At 41.2% G+C, this 9,121-nt stretch overlaps 1 non-coding gene across 1 annotated transcript; it reads right to left on the reverse strand.

Annotated features, from left to right (window-relative positions):
* Window positions 1–398: 398 nt before the first annotated feature.
* LOC141682267 (small nucleolar RNA R71) lies at window positions 399–505 on the reverse strand. Its single transcript, XR_012559669.1, has one exon. It is a non-coding gene; the product is annotated as a small nucleolar RNA R71 (small nucleolar RNA).
* Window positions 506–9,121: the final 8,616 nt, after the last annotated feature.

Consider the following 9,121-nt stretch of genomic DNA (forward strand, 5'->3'; position numbering starts at 1 on the left):
TAGTAGCGATGGGAGATCAAGCAGAAAATCCGAAGGCTTTAATGAACTATTCTCAGCCTAAGATTAATGACATTCAGTCAAGCATCATCAGGCCATCCATCAGGGCTAACACTTTTGAGATCAAGTCAAGCATGATTCAGATGATACAGAACTCAGTTCAGTTTGGGTGTTCTCCTACTGAAGACCCCAACATGCACATCAGGGATTTCATCGAGATCTGCGACACTTTCAAATTCAATGATGTGACTGAAGATGTTATCAAGCTACGCCTCTTCCCATTCTCTCTGAGGTACAAGGCTAAGTGCTGGTTACATTCTCTACCAGCAGGGTCTATCACCACTTGGGAAGATCTTTCTCAAAAGTTTCTCACTAAATTCTTCCATATGGAAAAGACTGCTGTAATCAGGAATGCTCTTACCCAGTTTACTCAGCAAACAGGAGAATCTCTGTGTGAGGCTTGGGATCGATATAAGGAGATGCTAAGGAAGTGCCCACACCATGGCATGCCTGATTGGATGATTATCAACTGTTTCTACAATGGATTGTGTGCTACTTCTAGACCCATGCTTGATGCAGCATCAGGAGGAGCCTTGTGGGCTAAAAGCTATGATAAAGCTTATGAACTTATTGAACTGATGGCTGCTAATGAGTACTGGAATCCTTCCCAGAGACTGACTCAGGGAAAAGTCGCAGGAATTCTGGAGTTGGACGCAGCAACTGCTATCGCTGCCCAACTTAAGGCTTTGACGATGAAGATGGACACTTTGGCTAATTATGGAGTTAATCAAATCTCTAGTGTCTGCGAGCTTTGTGCTAGTTCCCATGAGACTAATCAGTACATAATTTCTAGTGAATTAGCTCAGTTTGTGAGCAACTTCCAGCGATCGCAGCAACCAGTGCCAGCCACCTATCATCCCAACAACCGTAATCATCCTAATTTCAGTTGGAGCAATGCTCAGAATGCGGTTCAACAGCCTTATCACTAATATCCAGCTAAGCAGTACAACCCCCTGGTTTTCAGCAACCACAGTATGCACGTAGACAGCAACTCCAGCTACAACAAGCCAATGAAAAATCTGAATTAGAGGAGTTGAAGCTTATGTTCAAAAGTCAAGTTGTTTCTATCAAGACCTTGGAAAATCAGATTGGGCAAATTGCCAATGTCTTGCTAAATCGTCCGCCTGGTACACTACCTAGTGACACTGAAGTGCCGGGAAAGAGGGAAGCTAAGGAGCAGGTAAGGGCAATCAAATTAAGGTCTGGAAAGGTTGTGAATCCCGAACAAACTCAAGAGTTAACTGAAGAAGCTGGGGCTGAGAAAGAAGTAGAGCAACAGGATGAAGAAGTGGAACCAAGGAAGACTACTGTTGAGCACACTCCGTCAGAGGGTAATACAGGGGAGAAACAAATCTATCCTCCACCGCCTTTTCCTAAGCGGCTACAGAAGAAAAAGCTGGACAAATAATTTGAGAAGTTTCTGAAGGTGTTCAAGAAACTTCATATCAACATACCTTTCGCTGAGGCTCTTGAGAAGATGCCTAGTTATGCAAAGTTTATGAAAGGTATTCTCTCTCGGAAAGTGAAACTAGATGATTTAGAGACAGTCGCTCTTACGGAGGAATGCAGTGTTGTGCTGCAACAGAAGTTGCCTCCGAAGATTAAAGATCCAGGTAGCTTCACTATTCCGTGTACTATTGGAAAAGTGTCTTTTGACAGATGCCTATGCGACTTGGGAGATAGCATCAATCTGATGCATTTGTCAATATTTAAGCAGTTAGACTTTCCTGATCCAAAACTGACTTATATGACCTTGCAGCCGGCCGACCGTTCTATTACATATCCGCGAGGTATTGTGGAGGATGTCTTGGTCAAGGTTGATAAACTCATCTTCCCTGCTGATTTCGTAATTCTTGATTTCGAGGAGGATAAGAAGATTCCCATAATCTTGGGAAGACCTTTCTTGGCGACGGTCGAACCTTGATAGATGTGCAGAAGGGTGAGCTCACAACGTGAGTTCTAGATCAGGATGTAACTTTTAATGTGTTCAATGCTATGAAATTTCCTACTGATAATGAGGAGTGCTTAAAAGTGGAGTTGGTCGATTCAGTGGTCACATCAGAAATTGATCAATTGCTAAGGTCCGATGCCTTAGAGAAAGCCTTGTTGGGAAATTCAGATAGTGAAGATGATGAGGGTGAAGAACAATTACAGCATTTGAATGTTTCTCCCTGGAAGAGGAAGATAGATATGCCTTTTGAATCTCTTGGAATAGAGGAATTGAACAAGGCTCCTAAACGCCTCAAGACATCTATTAAGGAAGCTCCTACTCTCGAGCTTAAGTCTTTACCTGAACATTTGAGGTATACATTTTTAGGTGATGCATCTACTCTGCACGTTATTATTACATCTGACCTTTCACGTAGTGATGAGGAAAAGCTTCTGAGAATTCTGAGAGAGTTCAAATCGACAATTGGTTGGACTATAGCAGATATAAAGGGAATCAACCCTTCTTACTGCATGCATAAAATTCTGCTAGAGGAAGGTAGCAAGCCTGCAGCAAAGAAGACTTAATCCAATCATGAAGGAAGTAGTGAAGAAGGAAATTCTTAAGTGGCTAGATGTATGGAACATCTACCTCATATCTGACAGTTCTTGGGTAAGCCCGATTCAATGTGTGCCAAAGAAAGGTGGTATTACTATGGTAGCAAATGAGAAGAATGAGCTTATTTCTACTAGAACAGTCACGGGGTGGAGAGTTTGCATGGATTATAGGAAGCTGAACAAAGCCACTAGAAAGGATCACTTCCCTTTGCCCTTCATTGATCAGATGCTTGACAGGTTGGATGGTCATGAGTACTATTGTCTTCTGGATGGCTATTCGGGTTACAATCATATTTGTATCGCTCTAGAAGATCAGGAGAAAACTACCTTCACTTGTCCATTTGGTACTCTCGCCTTCAAATGAGTTTCTTTTGGTCTGTGTGGTGCACTAGCCACATTTCAGAGATGTATGATGACCATTTTTTCTGACATGATTGGCCATAATGTGGAGGTGTTCATGGATGACTTCTCAGTCTTTGGCGATTCTTTTGATGAATGCTTGCAAAATCTTAGACGTGTTCTCAAGAGGTGTGTTGAGACCAATCTGGTTCTCAATTGGGAGAAATGTCATTTTATGGTGCGATAGGGCATTATTCTCGGGCACAAAGTTTCTAGTAAGGGTCTTGAGGTGGATAAGGCCATGGTGGGGGTCATTGAGAATCTTCCTCCACCCATTTCTGTTAAGGGAATTCGCAGTCTTCTTGAACATGCGGGTTTCTACAGGCGTTTCATTAAAGACTTCTCTAAGATTTCGAAGCCATTGTGCAGTCTTCTAGAGAAAGATGTTCCTTCCAAGTTTGATGATGAGTGCCTCATAGCTTTTGAGACATTAAAGAAAAGTTTAATCACGGCACCGGTCATAACTGCACCTGATTGGAATGAACCTTTTGAGATGATGTGTGATGCAAGTGACTATGCAGTTGGAGCAGTTCTTGGGCAGATGAAGAACAACATATTTCATGTGGTCTACTATGCTAGTAAGACCTTAAATGGTGCTCAACTGAATTATACTACTATGGAGAAAGAACTTTTGGCTATTGTCTATGGTTTTGTGAAATTTCGATCATATCTACTTGGGACTAAGGTGACAGTTTTCACTGATCATGATGTAATTCGATATCTCGTCTCAAAGAAGGACTCGAAACCTAGATTGATTAGATGGGTTCTTTTGCTCCAAGAATATGAACTAGAGATCAAGGACAGAAAGGGAATGGAAAATCAAGTCGCTGATCATCTCTCACGTTTAGAGAATCTTAATGCTACTTCATTAGATAAGACATTGATAAATGAATCTTTTCCCGACGAGCAGCTATTTGGAGCGCAAGAAGAAGAACCGTGGTTCGTAGACATTGTGAACTACCTTGTGAATAATATCATGCCTCCCGATTTATCTTCTGCTCAACGGAAGAAGTTTCTACATGAAGTAAAGTGGTATATGCGGGATGAGTTGTTTCTCTTTCGACAAGGAGCTGACCAAATCATCAGGAGATGTATTCCTTACAGCGAAATGGGGGGATCTTGCGAGATTGCCACTCAACGGCTTATGGAGGACATTATGGTGGAGAAAAGACAGCGGCTCGTGTTCTTCAAGCAGGTTTCTTTTGGCCAACCTTGTTTAAAGATGCTCATCAGTTCGTTTTGAAATATGATCGATGTCAACTTGTGGGTAATATGTCCAAAAGGGATGAGATGCCTCTTAATGTGCTTCTTGAGGTTGAAGTCTTCGATATTTGGGGAATTGACTTCATGGGTCCATTTTTCTCATCTTGTAACAATCGGTATATCTTGTTGGCGGTTGATTACGTGTTGAAATGGGTTGAAGTTAAGGCGTTTCCAATGAACGATGTGAAAGTTGTACCTAATTTTTTTCACAAGCAGATATTCACAAGGTTTGGAACTCCAAGAGTCATAATTAGTGATGAGAGGTCGCATTTTTGTAATCGCAAGTTCACTGCTATGATGAAAAGGTATAATGTGAATCATCGCATTGCTACGGCTTATCATCCTCAGAAAAATGGTCAAGCTGAGGTATCTAATAGAGAGATCAGGCGTATTTTAGAGAAAGTGGTGTGTCCGTCGAGGAAAGATTGGTCTTTGAAGCTTGATGAAGCTGTTTGGGCATATAGAACAACATATAAGACTTCATTGGGAATGTCGCCGTTTCAGTTGGTTTATGGTAAGGGGTGTCATTTTCCTGTGGAGCTCGAGCATAAAGGCATATTGGGCTTTAAATAAGTTGAATCTTGACTTGGATACGACTGGAAAGAAGAGGATGCTTCAATTGAATGAACTCGACGAGTTTCGACATCAAGCTTATGTGAACAACAAAATGTATAAGGAGAAAGTCAAGAGGTGGCATGATAGGGGTCTAGTGCTCAAATCATTTATGCCGGGATAATAAGTTCTTTTATTCAATTCTCGTCTTCATCTTTTTCCTGAAGAGTTGAAGTCAAGGTGGTCACGGCCCTTCATAATCAAAACTGTGTTTCCACATGGAGCGGTGGAAATTTTTGAGAATGATCTGGGCCAAGCATTCAAGGTAAATGGTCAAAGGTTGAAGAATTATTATGGTGACATGACAAACTGCGAGGTGGTTAGTGCCGTTTTATTCTCCATTTGATCTCGAGATTATAAGTCGAGCTAGCGACGTAAAATGAGCGCTTCTTGGGAGGCAACCCAAGCTTGTTGTACATTAGTAGGTAGAAGAAGCAAGAAGAAAGGAGAAAAACACAAAAAAAATCAGGAAAAAAAATTCAAGGCCAACCACAGAAGCTGGGCGCGCCCGCGCTGACCAAGCGCGCGGCCACACCGTTTTTCCAGTAACCAAGCGCGCTGATCCAGCGCGCCCGCGCTGATCCAGCGCGCCCGCGCTGATCCAGCGCGCGCCCGCGCCGGTTTTCCAGAGATTGAGCGCGTCTGCGCTGTCCTAGCGTGCGGCCGCGCCGGGTCCCTATTTGAAAAAAAATATAAAACAGCAGATTTATAAGGTAATTTCGGGACTTTTAATCAAAAATCAATTCCAACCCAATTTTTACTCTTCCATATCCCATAATTCCCTCTCCTAATCAATTCCATTATTCCCAAGATTCCCACAATCAATTCCCACTTCTATTCCTTATAGAATTCACACCTCTCCACCTATAAATACATACACCTATACACAACTTCTCCACCACATCACAAACTCTCAAACATAAATTCTCTCTAAACACTTAAGCTTTTATTCTCTCTTCTGCAATCCTGATGGCACCCAAGAGACAAAGAACACAAGTTGGCAGCAGCACCACCGATTCTTCATCTGCGGGTGGTGTGAGGCCCAGGTTTTGTACTCCTGAGGCTGAGGAAGAATACACGAGGCTTTTCTCGAAGCCTATTGCTAAGGAGCGAGGTTTTCTGCCATCAGGGAAGGATGGTAAGCTAGGATGGTAACCTGTTAGAGATGATTCTTGAGATGGGCTGAGTTCCTTTTTGTGAGGCACCCGTTGTTGTGCCCGTGAGTGTTGTGCGGGAGTTTTATGCGAACGCCAAGGCGGAGAAGAATGGTTTCACGGTGGTGAGGGGGAGGACTGTACAGTACAGTGCTGATGCTATCAGAACGGTGATTGAGCAGCCCGCGAGGAAGGTGGGTCAGGACACTTGGAACGATAAGACTCCGGAGGACTTTGATTTGGATCTCATCGTTGCTACTCTGTGTGTCCCTGAGACTCATTGGAAGTTCAAGAGGGGCATTACTAATTACTCCACATTTCCTGCATCGTGCATGAACAGGTTTGCACGGGCTTGGAACTCATTTATTTGTGCTAACATTATGCCATCTTCACATGTGCATGAGATTACTGTGGAGCGTGCTCATCTGCTATGGGGTATTCTTCAGGGTGATTACATTGATTTGGGGATTTTGAGAGGAGGTACTATAGGTGCTATTCCGTATGCGTCCGTTGTGACGAAGTTATGCATGGCAGTTGGTGTTAATTGGCCCGCACATGAGCAGCTTCAGATTCCCAATGCTCCTATTGCCAGTTCTACGTTGTACAACATGGTTGAGTGGGGAGGAGTTAAGCCCGATCCTAAGGGGCTTGGTTACACGTTTGATCATCTGCCAGGAGGTGTGCCTGTTAGGGCGAAAACACGCGCTAATATTCACGCAAGTATACGCGTTCGCAAGTAATATAGAATACTTTCTAGTTCGTTCCCACAGAGACTCAGACTAAATTATTGTCTAATTTAACTCACTCACCAATGTATGATTACTTCTCAATGTTAAGATACTAACACTTAAAATTGTTGATTAAATATTAACTACAATTAACTACTTAATTAATCACTTAACTAACACTTCAATTTATCAATAATAAAACACTCATGAGATCACAACTTCATTATTACTTCCTTCTATAGCCATTGTTATTACCTTTAGCATGTGACAGTGATGATATTAATCGAATAACACGAAACTGATAAAAGCCAACTTTCATTGTACTAATACCATTCTACCAAGCATCCACAATTAAGATAGAAGTTGAATAGTCATCAATTATGTTGAGTTCCTATATATCTACAGAAATTGACAACACAACGATTTAAGCACAAGTTATTCCTTTTGATTACATAGGGCAAATAAAACTGTTAGAGTTACCCACTAATCATGCACAACGTACATGAACCTACGCTAGCATGGCAAGTTCTAAATCTCAAGATCCACCGTCGCTTCACAAGAGATTAACACCTTATCTTATATGTTCGCGACGCATATAAGACGAATACGCACAACCAATACTAGATATCATACAATCATCACACACTAAAGTATTAAACAATTAATTAAGGAATTCCATAATAAATCCGTTGCAACCCCATGATCACGATTAGCCCATAATAGCACTTATCATCATCATGGGTTCATATGAAATCATGATAAACAAACACAAGAAAATAATAACTAAACTAATTATATTAAAACAGAGTACGTCACAAGAGTAAATAAGTTCAAAGCAAGAAAACTAGCATCCAACGTTACAACGAAACAAGAATCACAAGAAGATATGCTTCCTCTTCGTTGCAGTGTGCTAAATCGGTCTTCTTCCTTATCTCCTTCGCTCCCTGCGTAAAAACACAATCTTCTTCAATCTACCCTTGTGAAAACGTCTCAAATCTACTTATATAATAGTCCCATAAAACTCAGATTACATAGAAGTGGAAACCAAACAGAAGTAGAAGTCCAAAAATATTATATCTTTTTTTCCCGACCCTGCGCGGCCGCTCAGCATAGCTGAGCGGGCGCTCAGCTTGCTGCGCGGCCGCTCAGCTATGCTGAGTGGGCGCTCAGACCTCTACTGGAAAAAATCTGATTTTGCTCCGTTTCTTCGCCGTAATCTGCCCATTTCTTTCCTCTCGCAATGGTGAACACATGCTCAGGCTTATTCTTGATGATTCCTCCCCCGAAATGCAACTAAAACCCTAAAATGCATAAACACTAGAAAAACGCATCAAATACACAAAATACTTGATTTCAAGACACCAATTTAAGCCCTTTTAAGACGTTCTAAGTGATATAAAATGCCACTTATCACACCCCCAAACTTAAATCGATGCTTGTCCTCAAGCGTCACAAACTCAAAAACAAATAAAAACATGCATGAATGCAATCTATATGAAAATGCAGCGATCCCCCTTACTACGATTAACCAACCAAATTACAACATCTCAACGAATGCAGTTAGACAACTAAGATCAATAAACTCATGCAAACGGACATACAGCCAGAAACGTGGTGTGTGCAAATGCTTAACAGATATGCTTCGGAACTAGACCAATTATTATGACTAGACTATCCTCAAGGCAATCCAATGATTATACAAAGAATAAAAAAATTCTAGGCACAAAGTCATATACAACACTACAAGAACTCTGGAGCTTATTACGGAATCGTGCTTTTTATACACAACTCAAATGCTTATTTGACCGTGCAATGAGTGAGGTCCTCAAAAGACTTATACAATGGTATCCATGTAACGAGCGTTAGGTTAGCGGATCCCAGACTCTAAAAGCCTTAGGTCACTAGGCACAAAGTCCCCAAAGAACTTAATAACTCGAATACCAAAGAGCACACTCTTGATCAATTATGCATAAAAAAATTTTTTTTTTTTTTCTTTTTTTTTTTTATTTTCTTCTGAGCAAGTGCGTTTCGCTCCATCTTGCTCAACCCTAGACTACTCGCACCATATGCGAGCCGGCTACTAGCCATTTGACGCCTAGCCACAACTAGCAACAACTTCAATATATTTTTTTTTCTCCAAAATTTTTTCTTTTTCATGCCTTTATCACTAAGAACCTATAATCGAATTCTAAGCATAATAAGTAGATTGACCTTGAAAATAACCAAATCATAACAACAATTTAGCCCTTATGCATTCTCTAAGACTTAGTGGACTTACAATTGTTTCTAGCATGCATATCAACCTACACGACTTAATATCACTTTAATGCTATCACTACACTCGCATCAATATCACAATTCAGT

Source organism: Apium graveolens, chromosome 8, assembly GCF_009905375.1.
Source record: "Apium graveolens cultivar Ventura chromosome 8, ASM990537v1, whole genome shotgun sequence".
Taxonomy (NCBI): domain Eukaryota; kingdom Viridiplantae; phylum Streptophyta; class Magnoliopsida; order Apiales; family Apiaceae; genus Apium; species Apium graveolens.